The sequence below is a fragment of the Rattus norvegicus genome, unplaced genomic scaffold, assembly GCF_021556685.1.
Source record: "Rattus norvegicus strain SHRSP/BbbUtx unplaced genomic scaffold, alternate assembly SHRSP_T2T haplotype2-0000026, whole genome shotgun sequence".
In the NCBI taxonomy this organism is placed as follows: domain Eukaryota; kingdom Metazoa; phylum Chordata; class Mammalia; order Rodentia; family Muridae; genus Rattus; species Rattus norvegicus.
In genome coordinates, this window is record NW_028238785.1 from 477,189 (window position 1) to 495,824 (window position 18,636).

Sequence of the window (18,636 nt, forward strand, 5' to 3'; positions counted from 1 at the left end):
GTAAATATCGATGCTGTATTGCAAGAAAAGCTGAAGCACATGGTTCTCCATTAGGATGACTTCTGTATTCCTTTGAGAATGTTGTCAATTTTTCTGTAGCTGTACAGCAATGAGTGTATATTACTCAATATGTGGGGCACAGGGTCAACAATGAATGTGAGCTGCAGACTGTTATATGTTAAGGTGAGCAGAACACATGACAGTATGGGTAAAGTATGGCAGTGATTACATAGTAAAGTGTGCATCTGAGAGACAGCCACATTATCCACACAGAAGACACTTCACACTGGGTACCCCTTGCTGGCTTTGAATTCACTATTTAGCCAAGGCTCCCTGGAACATGCAGAGATCCATCTCCAGCTGTCAGTTCTAAGTCCACAGGAGCAGAAAGAACCCTTGAATAAGAATGATGGTCTTAAGAGTCAAGAGATTAAAATCAATTTTTATTGATAAGAAATACAATTTACAACAAAACAGGATTAAAATGAATTAATATAAATATTTAAAAGTATTTTAAAAATGAAAAATAATAACAAGAGCATATAACTATGAAACAACAAATAGAAAACTTCAATGAAAATCATAACAAAATATTTCTAAACATCATATTCTTAACGAACATTTAGAAGCACAGATGTATTGCTCTTTCTCCTCTAGCATAATGAAAGGCGGTCCCCCAAGTTGTCTCTCAAGTGGTGATTTCTAAAGAAGAAAGTGAGTAAGACCTCAATCAGTCAGGCTGGCTTAGTGATATATAAATTTAGGGTCTCTAAGCAATGACAAATTAACTATGAGGAAGAATATTCATCCAAAACATGTTGTTAATAGTCAGGATGTTTGTCAGCAGGGGACTCCTGAGAAAGCAACTTATTCTTCAGGAGTCCTCTTCCTGGTCCGTGTCCAATTCCAGCAGTCTTGCACTTTCTGAGACCTGGGAGAGGAAGGCAGTTTTTCAGACACTGATTTGGTGGGGAAATGCTAGCCAGCTGTCAGAATGCTGCCTTCTACCACCGCAGTTCTATTGGACAGTCGACCTGGACCTTTTACCTAATATCATTGTTGTTAACTCTGCGGGCAGGGAAAATCTCCAGCAAGCCTCACAGTGATGTGGGCTGCCAATCTGGGACCCAGACTTATACCAGTGCAAACCAAGAACAGGGCAATGGGAAGAGACCTCATTGGGTTGCAGGAAGAAAGGAGATGTCCATATGTCACCAAGATAAAAGTCAATGACAAGGATGAATTCAACATTTGCAATTGGTTCTTATCCCACAAAGGTGCTTCCTACCTAGGAGGTCACATGACCACAAAATGTCATTTGTCACAGGACCAAGACCTTGTTCAAAACTCTACATAGCATATCACACAGTCATGCCATAATATGATATGTTATTCATCTGTCACCATTTGTGGACTGCAGCTTCAAAAAAAAAAGGAAAATATACTTGCCAATAGTTCAGTTTCTGCAAAGTGGTTACCTTCCCAGAATACTTGTACATAGACAGAGCAATGAACAATTCCATTACAGGCCATGGTTGGCTCGTTGGGAGTGTAAATTAGAAAGATTGTAGGGGAAAACAAAGATGTATGAAATTGGAAAATGGTATCAGATATTGTTAAGCTCACACAGCTGCTTATTCCTACCAGATATTGCTGGGGTCTGGCGGTTTCTGGTCTTCTCCTATTCATATTTATTGTTCAATTCAATCAAATATTTCTCTATCAGTGCACAATAAATCTGTACCACCTTGCTCTCCTGCATAGATGTGACAAAGTTCTTCATACATGTGTTCTCCATCAGGAGCGGCTGAGCAGGTTACTGGAAATACATTCTGCATAGTAAGATCTTGCTGCCCCTTTCTCCCATTCCTACTTCCAAGTTCCACTAACAACCCTAGAACCCATATACCCATGAAGACGTAGAATATATCTTGATTCATATAAGGCTGCTGCAGAAACAGGAAACAGCCAATTCAGGGAAGAAGAAATTTTTTTGATGGCCCAAGCATCAAATAGGGTCCAAATCTCTCAAAAAGAACATGGATCTACAACTATCCATGAAAGCCCAATGCACGGGGGCAACATCAATTAGTAGTGGGCAAACACCCTCAAAGGAGGTCAGTAGAACCAAGAGAAGGTCATTCTAACCATGTGGTCCACACACTGAGTTTTGTAAAACCTGGTATGACACCAGAGGCCCCGTTCAGCCTAATAACCTTCTGCTGACTTCAATCAGTGCTGTTCTATCTAGAGCCTTCTGAAGATGCCTAGACAATCCTGGGATGAGTAACAGTCTTTTGTGGAACTGAAAACTGAGTCCTAATGACCCTGGCACACTGATGTGTAAACAGCACAAGAGATAGACTCATAGATGAAGACCGTCCAATCCAGAACAAAGAAATCAGAAATGGCCATTCCACAAGTGATAGCCTTTCTGACCAGGACTTACCTAGAGAAGGTCATCTCCTTTTTCAGCTTATGGCTGTTCTCATGGATCTCAGTGTTCTCCATCTCTAAGTTGTGCAGAATTGACATGACCGCCTCCTCCATTCTCTCCAGGTCTTCATAATATGGATTTGGCCTGAAGTGTGGCCTGGCCCCAAATGATAGAATACAATGAACATCAGCATTTAGGAATATATGAACTCAGGGTGGGTCCTGTACTACCCCAGCCCTGGAAGGACACCTTCTGAATTCTATATATTGGGATCTTCTTCAGCTTCAGAAACTTGTTATTCTGGGGCCAGGACACCGGAAGCTCAGCATCCAGATGGAGGGTTTCCTGGCTCCCTTTGTTCAATAGAGAGGACTGGACCTGGAGTCAAGACAGTTATGTTATCAAAAGCCTCAGCCACAGCTCTTCCGGGCACTCCCCTACACACCCAGAAAATGTGATTTGATTTTTCCTGTTTTGACAACAGGAATTATTCATTCTGAATAACTAATAGTGTAGAGACAGACATTACACATAATTATGGAGTTGAGATCACATCTGGCCACAAAATAATAATCTGCCCAATGGATACAACTGTACAGACAAATGTGACCAAACAGTCAAAGAACTGTGCTGTTGACAGTGGGGCTCCCAGAACAAAGCACTCACATCTCCATGAAAGTGTAGCATGGGTAAATACTCAGGCCAAGACATAGACCCCCTAGACTCAAATTTGGAGGGAAATATAAACATATAAATGTTGTACCTATGCATTTGGATGTGTGCACATGCACATACACAGACTGAGACACAGCCACAAATAAGAGAAATGTAAACAGAGTCAGAGAAAGAGAAAGAGAAATATGGAAACAGAGAGCACTGTGACAACCAGGAGAAATTGCATGCACCATTGCTGTCTCAGAGGGCAAGACACACAGACAAGAACAAACAGGCCTGAGCCTGAGACCTTCTAGTCAAGCATTGAGATGAACAGTTTGGGACCAGGCCCCTCAGGCTGCTGTGTGGATCTTCCAGCACTCAGTCCCCTGCCTAGCACGTACAGAGACTCACCATAAACTCACTGCAATTACAATCTTGCAAAGCCACCAGCTGTCAAGGGCTTTGCAAATACACACTGGGCACTCACTCTCCCTGACTTTATCCCCGAATTCTTCATTCAGACCACAAATCCTGCTTTTCAATAAATGGAAGCAGATGAGTCCATTTTCCATCTTGCTCCTCAGGAAGGGTCAGGTTCTGAATCTCCTCTATATGGGAGGTGAGGTTTAAAAAAGGGTCGTTACAGAGACACAGCTTTCTAGAACCCAAAACCTTAAAAGGATAAGATGAAGGTGACATTGAACACCCAGGAATGGAACAAGAGCGTTTGGAGCGATTCATATCTGTTCTTCATGGATCTCTCTGTCACAAACATCAGGCGATCTCTCAGGTCGTTTCGCTCCTCTTTAATGAGCTGCAGCTCTTAAATCCACCTCTTATTTTCCTTCTCGGCCTGCTTCTTGCTTAGCTCAGTTCCAGGGGATGATGTTTCTCTCCCAGCCTCTGTAGGTAGAAGGACACAAGTGAACCTGCATGGGGAGAATGCATAGAGTGTACATAGACCACAGTGAGGCCTAAACAGGAGAACAAGCCTGGAACCCAGTGTCACTGCTAGGCGATTGGTCTATGCTTAAGAGGCCTCCTCAGTGGATCTCAGTTCTCCCACTACTCTATAGAGACCAAGAAATGTAAGCAGCCAGGTGCTCCCTATGCCGGACATCACGTGCCTACATGTACCACCGAGATGGCTTCTCCAGGATTATTATCAGCTGAACAGGGTACAGCTTGGTTTCAGGACCCTCACCCCTGTGGTTTCAGAACTCAGATGATAAATTCACCATCCACAATACTTGAGTGACTGGAGACACTCAGATGTCCTACCCTGATATTCTAGGCCAATATCTTTGGATTTACAACGCATTTCCAGGGAGGACATGGTCAACAGACTTATCAATTCCCCTATTTGAAATACCAAACCCCCGAAGTGCCAATGGGTTACAGGCTGAATCTTGGTCTACATGTTCCAAAGAGTTTTGGTATTTTAGAAAAATGTTTGTAACACACAACCTCTAATATATAAAGCTAATGATGACCCTGCAATTAGAAGAAATCAGAGAAGATCTAAGAACATAAGGTTATTGCCTGGAGCACAATTCTCCCCCTTTTCCTACTGTCAGATATCCACTGTATTTAAAGAAGCAATGATAGTGAAGTACATTGCTGCCCTGTCTAAACTCAGAAAAGGTGGACCCTCCATGACTCCTGATGGTGTTTTTATATCAATGTAACAGAACAAATGAACTGTAAAAGTAAAGACCAGAAGTTCACAGAATAATAGCATTGGCCTTACCATATCCTCCCAGTGGGGATGGGGAATCTAAAGTTCTGAAATCCTGACTTTCAGGAATTGTGATATTCATGGAAATTCAATTCCTTTTCAGATGCTGCAGTTGTTGTGGCCCATTGCTAGAAAGGTCAGCTTAAGCCTGCAGCCCCCCTGACAGGAAGCTCAAAATATACTGCCTAGAACTTACTCAACATTCCCCAGAAGTGCTGTCTTTGTCCATCATTACTCTGAGACGAAATGCCAGACTCCTTCACTCTAGTCTCTCCACAATCGATGTTCCCCCTCCCAAAACTCTTGCGAAGACGGGAAAACATGTCTTAGGGTGTAACCGCCAGACTCAGACTGAGAGAAACTAGGGCACTGGTTGTCACTACAACACTGGTGACATCACAGAGGATGCCAAGAACTCTCTAGGAGACAATAGAATGTCATAGAAGGGACAGCTGATGTCATGGGGAGCAGACTTTGCCAGCCTGCTAATGTTCTCCCTGTACTGAGCATAAGCAGAGGTGCCCTTTCCAGGAGACTTTCCCAGGGCAGAGCCACTGAGCACCTCCTGCTTCCAAAGCCAAATTTTTCTCAAGGCTTGATTATAAAAAAACTTAGTAATTCCAATGCTTCTAAATGAATGTTTCCTTCCATATCTTGCCCCAAAAATGTCTCATCCTAACTCAAATTGTCCACATTCACCAATGTTAGCCATTAAAACTTCCTGAGATTTCATACCCGCTTGAATATGCAGTCAAAAGTTCTCCTGTCTCATTCTGTACAGGTGCTTTAAATCACATCAAGAAATAGTCTGCATGTAGGTTACAACATGGGTGTGTGTTAGGGGAACACTCATGAAGTCATGTGCTTAGCAATCGACAATTGCCAGAATATTCATTAGGAGAAAGAGTTGAAGTCTTTATGGTGCTAGGCAAAGTGTGGAGACCAGTTGGCAGAGGAAAGTGCAGTATTGGGACCATGAGTGAAGGGAACCTCATGCTGCTTGTGGGGTTCTCTTCTCTGTACCAATGTTGCCAAAGGAGCACTGCTCACAGGCCTGAGTAAGATACATCATGTGCTTTTATCAGAAAAATAAAATAGTCAAGAGTTATAGGGGATGCACCTAAACGGCTAAATGGTGCTTATCCATTAAGTGGATAGAGCAAGGTCCCAGCACCTGTACACTGGGAAATGGCCACCCCACCAAACACAAAACCACCTATCATAGTAAATAATGAATACTTTATAGAATGCACACATTAACACTGATAGATCACTTCCGTAGTTCTAATTATGGGGGCAAATTCATATAGTAACTTATATAGCAAAAAATAAGAAAGAAAGAGAAGAGAAAAAGTCAAAACAAAAAGCTCAAGCTTCTCATATGAGGATTGCAGGAAGTGTTATCTGGTGGTCAGTTCTGATTAGGCCATTTTAGATAGAACAGTGCATAGTGACCCTTTATGTGATGGGCCCTATATAAAGCTTTTTGCAATATTGGAATTTTAACAAACCTCATCCAGAACATACAGAAGAGGCAAGGATGTGATCACCATGTCCTTACTCTGTATCAGGTTATTTTTCTGCATCCTTGATTGTCAGGCATATAACAGCAACAATCTGAAATAGCTGGTAGACATGGGAAAACGTGGCTAAAACTATAGTAGTGGGTTACACACCTCAACTGTGAAAGGCTAATGCTGTCTGCACAGTCCTTGGAGGCCACTCTTATAAGCCTATTTATTACAAAGTGAAAGGAGGATTATCTGAGCTCAAAGTGATCCTGGCCAGCCAGGTAGAGGGCAACATGTGATACTTGAGACCCTGTTTTAAACGAGCACAGAAATCCACACTTTATTCAAAGCATCATCTACGAATTCTCGATTATTTACCATTCTCTCCCTACCAGTGGTTCAGTTTGGAATGGTAGAAAACAACTGGAACTGATCTTTCTATTTTAAGGACCTTGATCTCTCTTTTTTTAGGTCCACATTAAGAGTGCATACAAATGGACATCACCATCTGAACATCTTAGTATCATCTACTCTGTATATATAGCATAATACTGTGCCTATGACAGTCTTAAGCTTCCTTGAGTGTAGTTGCCCCATTAAGAAGTGTGAAGTTCTGAGTTCAAACCCCAGTGATGCTTTAAAGGGACTAGAAGAAAGCGATCAGAGATACTCCACTTCTTTGTCCTTAGATTAAATCAAGTTGACACAATGTGAACCTGGTGGGCTATTTAACCATGCATCTTTCTCCCAACCCCACTTCCACGAGTTCAGTCCATGGCAGAATTCATCCCCCACCATCCTAGATATTTCTTTGTATATTTCTACAAGAGCCAGGTTTCTTTTTTTTTAATATAATTAGTTGTAGTCAATCAACTGCTGCCCTATGTGAGAAATGATTAGTATCTATTGCAACTTACCACACTGTATTTGTGTATACAAGTACATTATTGGAAATCCAGGGGCTGGGGATTTAGCTCAGTGGTAGAGCACTTGCCTAGGAAGCACAAGGCCCTGGGTTTGGTCCCCAGCTCCAAAAAAAAGAACCAAAAAAAAAAAAAAAAAAAAGAAAAAAGAAAAAAAAAAGAAAAAGGAAATCCAGCATTACTGAGTAATTGGAAACCAGTGCTGTGGCCTTGCCTTTCTGTGCCTCTTCCTGGCTCACAGGCAGCAGGGGGCAGACCTTGAGTTCCTCTTCAGGGACAGAGTGATGGTGAATGGGCACTGAGCAGGCAGAGAAACACAGCTGAGGCAGCTCCTTTCAGTTATCAAACACATCATCTCCTTCCCATCTTAAGGGCTACTGCTGAGGTTTTGCCCCCATACCTACCTTAATAGCAGCGAATTTGTTACACAGCAGCCAGCTCTTTCCTATTGTTCTGTAATACGCCTCCACATCATGGATGCCAAGAAAAACACTAACAAAGAACAAAAAACTCTGACGTTGAACTGTGTGGTGCTGGTCACATACCCTGTTATGTTCTGTATGTTATGAGGTTTGTTAATCTTAACAAGTTCCCCAAGTGTATTCTTCACATAGGACCCAATAGATTCAAGGAAAATAGGAACAATTATGTGTAAAATGGCCTGAGTCAGGGCCATAGACCGAAGCATTTCCAGCACTTGTGCATGAGCCCATGTGGATTTTGCAATGAGCTGGGCCTAGCAATGTCCAGTACACATTTGTGAGCTGTTGCTCTGGTTGAACTGTATTGGTGTGTGCATTAATAAACTACACCTATTTACATGAATTCAGTGTCCTGTGGTTTGAATCCAGACCCCTTGACATCAGGTCTTCCCTTCTGCAGCACTCGGGAAAAAGGCTAAGTTTAGGAAAGGTGACGTCTTGTCATAAGTTATGTGACAAGAGGGATGGTGAATGATCCCTTGTGATAAGAATCAAGGTTTCCTCTGTGGTATTTAGGTCTATACTGGCCCTGTGCAACAGCTTCAAGAACCCAGTTCTGATTTTCCTTGGGATTCCCGTGATGATGCACTCAGACATGATTGGAAACAACCAAAATGGTAGTCAGAGTATTTGATTTATATAATGTAGGGAGCAATGCAAACTCATGTTGTAGGATATTTGATCATATTGTCATCCCCAATATTGTGTTATTTACTTAGAAAAATACCTTCTGGCTGTGTAGTTCAGTACTAGCACCAATATTTAACTCTAGAGCTATTTTTGTTTGTTTGTTTGTTTGTTTTTTGTTTTTGTTTTTGGATGAACAAGTACTTTCCTATTTTGTGGCCCAGCCCTAGCTCTTACTTCTTTGCACAGTCATAGAGAGACCTCAAACATATGCTCAGACAAAGCCAGGGGAATGTATAAAAGGGCCTAAGGCAATACCACATAATGACATTGAAAGTGGGCTCTCTTCTTGATCCACGCCTCCAGCTCTCCTGACATCTACATGAATTATAACTCCTAATGCAGTGTAAATGATGTCTGCGCTATTGCTGAAGGAATCATGAGAATAACAACTGTAAACATTCCACCATGGATAGAATTTGTGGAAAGAGGCAACTGGCAGCCAATGAGAGGGCTCTACAGTTAAAGGGGCTTGCTGTCAAGTCTGATGAGCTTGACTCAATCCCCAGGACCCACGTGGTAAAAGGGAGAGAACCAAGGGCCAAGCTGTCCTCTGGCTTCCACTCATGTCTTACATGTATGTGAGTATATATGTATATGTCTGTATGTACGTGTGGATATGAATGTGTGTATGCATGTATGTGTATAGGTGTATAGGTATATGTGTGTATATGTCTGTCTATATGTGTGTATAGGTGTATTTGTATGTGTGTATATGTATTGTATGTGTGTGTATGTGTGTATGCATGTAGGTGTGTATATATATGTGTGTGAGCATGAATGTGTATAGTCATGTATATGCATGTGTTTTCATGTACGTGTATTCGTGTATATGTACGAATGTATATGTGTATATGTATGTATGGACACACAAACACACACAATGTTAAAACATAAAAAGCTCCTTGGAGTATTCACCGTGCCTGGATAAGTGGTGACCATGTGGGGGAAACACATGTCCATGTAAGCACACCTGTTCACATGTGCTGAGCAATGCCCAGCCTGGACTTGAGCTCACTACCTGCCCAACGATGAGTTTCTGCCCACCTGGTCTTCTCAGAGCCAGGTGACAATTGTTCCTGCCATGCCAGTTCTGTTCCAGTTTCTCATGCCACAAACCTTCTAGCTTGAATCTCACCTACTGACGCAGGAACCTAACAGCCTCCAACCCAGTGAAGTAAGTAAACTTCTTCCTGACATCCTCAGGCTTGGTGTCCCCCATGAGTCACAGGGAGGAAGGATGGCATGCACCAAGGAGAAGGGCCATGGGCAAGGAAGACAGGAAACATAAGTCAGTCATCACTGACACCAGCAAAGTGTGTGCTTCAGAGCTGGCTCTGCTCACTCTTGTCCCAGTGGCAGGACTTAAGAGTGGTGCATACCTGTCACCCAGCACTCAGAGACATCTGAGGCATGAGAACCAGGAGTTCATGGCCATCTTAACTAATGGTGAGATCAAAGCCAGCCTGGGCTGCATGAGACTCAGTCTCAAAGCAGGCAAGGAGGAACTTGCTATATTTGAGCAAGGAAGCTGGAATCCTCCTGGGTTCTAAACATTCACTGCAATACAGAAAGATGCTAGGGCTAGTCTGGCAGAAAGTAGGAGACAGAGAAGCCAGGTTAACCCTCCCTAATCTTCTCATGCTGTGTGAGCTATGAGTAGATGGTGCCCTATACACTGTGGACAGGATGGTCTCTCAGACGGTTCAGAAAGCCATGGAGGACTCCAGCAATTCTCCACTTGGGTGTCACTTGAGTCTTATATGTGTGTGTTTACAAGCCAAAATATAAGATCCATAGGTGACTGTGTAAATTCAACATGGCACAGCCATGTGCTGGAATATTATTCAGCCTTACATAGGATTCAGATTCTGACCCTTGAACAGGAATGAGAATGGTAGCCATTCTCCTAAGTCAGACCTCCAGGCAGTGCAAAGACAAACTAACAGTCTATGACACCACTGAGGGCTGCAATGTCACCAGTTATATAAAGACAGAAAGCAGGAAGGTCTACAGAGCCCCAGGGGTGACATGGAGTGGGGAGGTTGGAGGGTAGGTGTGTAAGTGGGACTGACCTCAGAGGAATCAGACATGGCTGCAGAATATGCATGTGGCTGCCTCCCATACCTGTGGGTCCTGCCTCCTCAGAAAGGCAAATACAGCAAAAGAAATGAACAGAGGGGACAGGCTCTGACCTCCTGTAGACACACAAATGACGTGACAGAATGTGCACACTGCTGCCTTGCTGCAGGAGCAGTTGAGCATCCAGAAGGGTTGAAAGAGGCTGGAAGGGCTGAGCATGGCACTGAGTTCAAGGACATAGCTTTAGGTCTTGGGGAACCTTTGGTGCCCAGGACCCATCCTGCTGATCCTGAGGGACACCGCTGACATTCAGGGTGATGGCTGGGCTGGGCTGGGGAATAGGCGTCCACTCTCACCTGCCTCAGCTTGAAGATGCGCTGGGTGAAGTAGGACTGCAACTACTTGTTGGATTCATTGATGCAAATCTGCTGGAAGCTATTCTGTTCAAAGTCCTCAAATCTGAATATGGTCAAGACACCAATGGGCAAGCACTGAGAGACAAGCTGTGGTTATAGCCGGGGCCTCCTGGAAAGACTAGCCCTCCTGAGAGGAGTTCAGCAGAGGGGGTGTGTTTTCCTGACCAGTTTGGTACCCAGTGTTTTTTACCAAGCGTTCCTTTATTACTTCTTGATGGAACCAGGCCTGCACATATCCAGTAAACATTGTGGTGGAACCTGGGCTTGGTGCCCACATGCTGGCATCGCTGAGGGTGAAGCCTAGCCTATCACTCTCCCAGACACCGAGTGCAGATGCCTGGGTTCCTATAGAATGGCAGTTCTTACCGTTCCTAATGCTAATACAAATAAACTTTTGGAAATTTTCAAAAAAAAAAAAAAGGCATCCTCAGTGGATCTCAGTTCTCCCACTACTCTATAGAGATCAAGAGATGTAAGCAGCCAGGTGTTCCCTATGCCGGACATCACGTGCTTACATGTACCACGGAGATGGCTTCTCCAGGATTATTATCAGCTGAACAGGGTACAGCTTGGTTTCAGGACCCTCACCCCTGTGGCTTCAGAACTCAGATGATAAATTCACCATCCACAAAACTTGAGTGATTGGAGACACTCAGATGTCCTACCCTGATACTCTAAGGCAACAACTTTGGATTTAAAACACATTTCCAGGGAGGATATGTTCAACAGACTTATCAGTGTCCCTATGTGAAATACCAAATGCCCCAGAAGTGCGAATAGGTTACAGGCTGAATCTTGGTCTACACGTTCCAAATAGTTTTGGTATTGTAGAAAAATTTTTGTAACATACAACCTCTAATATATAAAGCAAACGATGACCCTGCCAGTTAGAAGAAATCGGAGAAGGTCTAAGAACATAAGGTTATTGCCTGGAGCACAATCTCTCCCTGTTACTACTGTCAGATACCCACTGTATTTAAAGAAGCAATGATAGTGAAATACATTGCTGCCCTGTCTAAACTCAGAAAAGGTGGACCGTCCATGACTACTGATGGTGTATTTATATCAATGTAACAGAGCAAATGAACTGAAAAGTAAAGACCAGAAGTTCACAGTATAATAGCATTGGCCTTACCATATTCTCCCAGTGGAGATGGGGAAACTAAAGTTCTGAAATCCTTGACTTTAAGGAATTGTGATATTCATGGAAATCAATTCCTTTTCAGATGCTCCAGTTGCTGTGGCCCATTGCTAGAAAGGTCAGCTTAAGCCTGCAGCCACCCTGGCAGGAAGCTCAAAATACACTGCCCAGAACTTACTCCACATTCCCCAGAAGTGCTGTGTTTGTCCATCATTACTTTGAGACGAAAGGCCAGACTCCTTCACTCTAGTCTCTCCAGAATCGACGTTCCCCCTCCCAAAACGCTTGCGAAGACGGGAAAACATGTCTTAGCTTGTAACTGCCAGACTCAGACTGAGAGAAACTAGGGCACTGGTCGTCACTACAACACTGGTGACATCACAGAGGATGCCAGAACTCTCTAGGAGACAATAGAATGTCCAAGAAGGGACAGCTGATGTCACGGGGAGCAGACTTTGCCTCCTGCTAATGTTCTCCCTGTACTGAGCATAAGCAGAGGTGCCCTTTCCAGGAGACTTTCCTGGGGAGAGCCACTGAGCACCTCCTGCTTCCAAAGCCAAATTTTCCTCAAGGCTTGATTATAAAAACCTTAGTAATTCCTATGCATCTAAATGAATGTTTCCTTCCATATCTTGCCCCAAAATGTCTCATCCTAACTCAAATTGTCCTCATTCACCAATGTTAGCCATTAAACCTTCCTGAGATTTCACACCAGATTGAATATGCAGTCAAAAGTTCTCCTGTCTCATTCTGTACAGGTGCTTTAAATCACATCAAGAAATAGTCTGCATGGTAGGTTATAACATGGGTGTGTATTAGGGGAACACTCATGAAGTCATGTGCTTAGCAATCGACAATTGCCAGAAAATTCCTTAGGAGAAAGAGTTGAAGTCTTTAAGGTGCTAGGAAAAGTGTGGAGACCAGTTGGCAGAGGAAAATGCAATATTGGAGACACCAGTGAAGGGAACCTCATGCTGCTTGTGGGGTTCTGCTCTCTGCACCAATGTCGCTAAAGGAGCACTGATCACAGGCCTGAGTAAGATGTACCATGAGCTTCTATCAGAAAAATAAAATAAACAAGAGATATAGAGGGTGCACAGAAATGTCTAAAATGAGGCTATAAACATCATTAAGTGGATAGAGCAAGGTCCCAGCACCTGTACACTGGGAAATGGCCACCACACCAAACACAAAAGTAGTAACACATTTATCATAGTAAAACACATTTATAATAGTAAAAAATGAATACTTTATAGAATGCACCCACTAACACTGATTGATCACATCCGTAGTTCAAATTTTGGGGGCAAATTCATGGCCTTAACTACCTTTGTCTCAACTTATATAGCAAAAAATAAGAAAGAACGAGAAAAGACAAAGTCAAAACTAAAAGCTCAAGCTTCTCATATGAGGATTGCAGGAAGTGTTATATGGGAGTCAGTTCTGATTAGGCCATTTTAGATAGAACAGTGCATAGTGACCCTTAATGTGATGGGCCCTATATAAAGCTTTTTGCAATATTGGAATTTTAACAAACCTCATCCAGTATGTACGGAAGAGGCAAAGATGTGATCACCATGTCCTTACTCTGTATCAGGTTATTTTTCTGCATCCTTGATTGTCAGGCATAGAACAGCAACAATCTGAAATAGCTGGTAGACATGGAAAAACATGGCTAAAACTATAGTTGTGGGTTACACACCTCAACTGTGAAAGGCTAATGCTGTGTGCAGAGTCCTTGGAGGCCACTCTTTTAAGCCTAATTATTTCAAACTGAAAGGAGGTTTATCTGAGCTCAAGGTGATCCTGGCCAGCCAGGTAGAGGGCAACATGTGATACTTGAGACCCTGTTTTAAACCAGCACAGAAATCCACACTTCATTCAAAGCATCATCTACGAATTCTCGATTATTTACCATTCTCTCCCTACCAGTCGTTCTGTTTGGAATGGTAGAAAACAACTGGAACTGATCTTTCTATTTTAAGGACCTTGATCTCTCTTTTTTTAGGTGCACATTAAGAGTGCATACAAATGGACATCACCATCTGAACATCTTAGTATTATCTACTCTGTATATATAGCATAATACTGTGCCTATGACAGTCTTAAGCTTCCTTGAGTGTAGTTGCCCCATCAAGAAGTGTGAAGTTCTGAGTTCAAACCCCAGTGATGCTTTAAAGGGACTAGAAGAAAGCCATCAGAGATACTCCACTTCTTTGTCCTTAGATTAAATCAAGTTGACACAATGTGAACCTGGTGGGCTATTTAACCATGCATCTTTCTCCCAACCCCACTTCCACGAGTTCAGTCCATGGCAGAATTCATCCCCCACCATCCTAAATATTTCTTTATATATTTCTACAAGAGCCAGGTTTCTTTTTTTTTAATAGAATTAGTTGTAGGCAATCAACTGCTGCCCTATGTGAGAAATGATTAGTATCTATTGCAACTTACCACAGTGTATTTGTGTATACAAGTACATTATTGGAAATCCAGCATTACTGAGGGATTGGAAACCAGTGCTGTGGCCTTGCCTTTCTGTGCCTCTTCCTGGCTCACAGGCAGCTGGGGGCAGACCTTGAGTTCCTCTTCAGGGACAGAGTGATGTTGAATGGGCACTGAGCAGGCAGAGAAACACAGCTGAGGCAGCTCCTTTCAGTTATTAAACACATCATCTCCTTCCGATCTTAAGGGCTATTGCTGAGGTCTTGCCCCCATACCTACCTTAATAGCAGTGAATTTGTTACACAGCAGCCAGCTCTTTCCTATTGCTCTGTAATACGCCTCCACATCATGGATGCCAAGAAAAACACTAACAAAGAACAAAAAACTCTGACGTTGAACTGTGTGGTGCTGGTCACATACCCTGTTATGTTCTGTATGTTATGAGGTTTGTTAATCTTAACAAGTTCCCCAAGTGTATTCTTCACATAGGACCCAATAGATTCAAGGAAAATAGGAACAATTATGTGTAAAATGGCCTGAGTCAGGGCCCACAGACCGAAGCATTTCCAACACTTGTGCACCAGCCCATGTGGATTTTGCAATGAGCGGGGCCTAGCAATGTCCAGTACACAGTTGTGAGCTGTTGCTCTGGTTGAACTGTATTGGTGTGTGCATTAATAAACTACACCTATTTAAATGAATTCAGTGTCCTGTGGTTTGAATCCAGACCCCTTGACACCAGGTCTTCCCTTCTGCAGCACTCGGGAAAAAGGCTAAGTTTAGGAAAGGTGACCTCTTGTCATAAGTTATGTGACAAGAGGGATGGTGAATGATCCCTTGTGATAAGAATCAAGGTTTCCTCTGTGGTATTTAGGTCTATACTGGCCCTGTGCAACAGCTTCAAGAACCCATTTCTGATTTTCCTTGGGATTCCCGTGATGATGCACTCAGACAGGATTGGAAACAACCAAAACGGTGGTCAGACTTGATTTATAAAATGTAGGTAACATTGCAAACTTATGTTGTAGGATATTTGATCATATTGTCATCCCCAATATTGTGTTATTTACTTAGAAAAATACCTTCTGGCTGTGTAGTTCAGTACTAGCACCAATATTTAACCCTAGAGCTATTTTTGTTTGTTTGTTTGTTTTTTGTTTTTGTTTTTGGATGAACAAGTACTTTCCTATTTTGTGGCCCAGCCCTATCTCTTACTTCTTTGCACAGTCATAGAGAGACCTCAAACATATACTCAGACAAAGCCAGGGGAGTGTATAAAAGGGCCTAAGGCAATACCACATAATGACATTGAAAGTGGGCTCTCTTCTTCATGCACGCCTCCAGCTCTCCTGACATCTACATGAATTATAACTCCTAATGCAGTGTAAATGATGTCTGCGCTATTGCTGAAGGAATCATGAGAATAACAACTGTAAACATTCCACCATGGATAGAATTTGTGGAAAGAGGCAACTGGCAGCCAATGAGAGGGCTCTTCAGTTAAAGGGGCTTGCTGTCAAGTCTGATGAGCTTGACTCAATCCCCAGGACCCACGTGGTAAAAAGGAGAGAACCAAGGGACAAGCTGTCCTCTGGCTTCCACTCATGTGCTTACATGTATGTGAGTATATATGTATATGTCTGTATGTACGTGTGGATATGAATGTGTGTATGCATGTATGTGTATACGTGTATATGTATATTTGTGTATATGTCTGTCTATATGTGTGTATAGGTGTATTTGTATGTGTGTATATGTATTGTATGTGTGTGTATGTGTGTATGTATATGTGTATGTGTGTATGCATGTATGTGTGTATGTGTGTACGTGTGTGTATGTATGTGTGTATGCATGTAGGTGTGTATATATCTGTGCATGAGCATGAATGTGTATAGTCATGTATATGCATGTGTTTTCAGGTACGTGTATTCGTGTTTATGTACGAATGTATGTGTGTATATGTATGTATGGACACACAAACACACACAATGTTAAAACATAAAAAGCTCCTTGGAGTATTCACCGTGCCTGGATAAGTGGTGACCATGTGGGGGAAACACATGTCCATGTAAGCACACCTGTTCACGTGCACTGAGCAATGCCCAGCCTGGTCTTGAGCTCACTACCTGCCCAACGATGAGTTTCTGCCCACCTGGTCTTCTCAGAGCCAGGCGACGATTGTTCCTGCCATTCCAGTTCTGTTCCAGTTTCTCATGCCACAAACCTTCTAGCTTGAATCGCACCTACTGACGCAGGAACCTAACAGCCTCCAACCCAGTGAAGTAAGTAAACTTCTTCCTGACATCCTCAGGCTTGGTGTCCCCCATGAGTCACAGGGAGGAAGGATGGCATGCACCAAGGAGAAGGGCCATGGGCAAGGAAGACAGGATCATAAGTCAGTCATCCCTGACACCAGCAAAGTGTGTGCTTCAGAGCTGGCTCTGCTCACTCTTGTCCCAGTGGCAGGACTTAAGAGTGGTGCATACCTGTCACCCAGCGCTCAGAGACGTCTGAGGCATGAGAACCAGGAGTTCATGGCCATCGTAACTAATGGTGAGATCTAAGCCAGCCTGGGCTGCATGAGACTCAGTCTCAAAGCAGGCAAGGAGGAACTTGCTATATTTGAGCAAGGAAGCTGCCATCCTCCTGGGTTCTAAACATTCACTGCAATACAGAAAGATGCTAGGGCTAGTGTGGCAGAAAGTAGGAGACAGAGAAGCCAGGTTAACCCTCACTAATCTTCTCATGCTGTGTGAGCTATGAGTAGATGGTGCCCTATACACTGTGGACAGGATGGTCTCTCAGACAGTTCAGAAAGCCATGGAGGACTCCAGCAATTCTCCACTTGGGTGTCACTTGAGTCTTATATGTGTGTGTTTACAAGCCAAAACATAAAATCCATAGGTGACTGTGTGAATTCAACATGGCCCAGCCATGTGCTGGAATATTATTCAGCCTTACATAGGATTCAGATTCTGACCCTTGAACAGGAATGAGAATGGTAGCCATTCTCCTAAGTCAGACCTCCAGGCAGTGCAAAGACAAACTAACACTGTATGACACCACTGAGGGCTGCAGTGTCACCAGTTATATAAAGACAGAAAGCAGGAAGGTTTACAGAGCCCCAGGGGTGACATGGAGGGGGGAGGTTGGAGGGTAGGTGTGTAAGTGGGACTGAGCCTCAGAGGAATCAGACAGGGCTGCAGAATATGCATGTGGTTGCCTCCCATACCTGTGGGTGCTGCCTCCTCAGAAAGGCAAATACAGCAAAAGAAAGGACCAGAGGGGACAGGCTCTGACCTCCTGTAGACACACACAAATGACGTGACAGAATGTGCACACTGCTGCCTTGCTGCAGGAGCAGTTGAGCTTCCAGAAGGGTTGAAAGAGGCTGGAAGGGCTGAGCATGGCACTGAGTTCAAGGACATAGCTTTAGGTCCTGGGGAACCTACGGTGCCCAGGCCCCATCCTGCTGATACTGAGGGACACAGCTGACATTCAGGGTGATGGCTGGGCTGGGCTGGGGAATAGGTGTCCACTCTCACCTGCTCCAGCTTGAAGATGTGCTGGGTGAAGTAGGACTGCAACTACTTGTTGGATTCATTGATGCAAATCTGCTGGAAGCTATTCTGTTCAAAGTCCTCAAATCTGAAAATGGCCAAGACACCAATGGGCAAGCACTGGGAGACAAGGTTTTGATATAGCCGGGGCCTCCTGGGAAGACTAGCCGTCCTGAGAGGAGTTGCAGAAGAGGGGATGTCTTTTCCTGACCTGTTTGGTACCCAGTGTTTTTTACCAAGGGTTCCTTTATTACTTCTTGATGGAACCAGGCCTGCACATATCCAGGAAGCATTGGGGTGGAACCTAGGCTTGGTGCCCACATGCTGGCATCGCTGAGGGTGAAGCCTAGCCTATCACACTTCCAGCAATGAGTGCAGATGCCTGGGTTCCTATATAATGGCGGTTCTTACCGTTCCTAAAATTGTGACTCTTTATTTCAGTTCCTCATGTCGTTGTCATCCCAACATAAACTTATTGGAGAGCTACTTCATAAGTGTCACTTTGTTACTGTGAGTAACTGTAATGTAAATGTCTGGTGTGCAGGAGCGCTGATGTA

At 43.5% G+C, this 18,636-nt stretch overlaps 1 long non-coding RNA gene across 1 annotated transcript; it reads right to left on the bottom strand.

Moving 5' to 3' along the window:
• Window positions 1–421: 421 nt before the first annotated feature.
• LOC147997893 (uncharacterized) lies at window positions 422–12,450 on the bottom strand. The gene is made up of 4 exons (XR_015647501.1): window positions 12,253–12,450; window positions 2,687–3,997; window positions 2,450–2,593; window positions 422–702 (listed from the first exon to the last, which is right to left on the bottom strand). It is a non-coding gene; the product is annotated as an uncharacterized LOC147997893 (long non-coding RNA).
• Window positions 12,451–18,636: the final 6,186 nt, after the last annotated feature.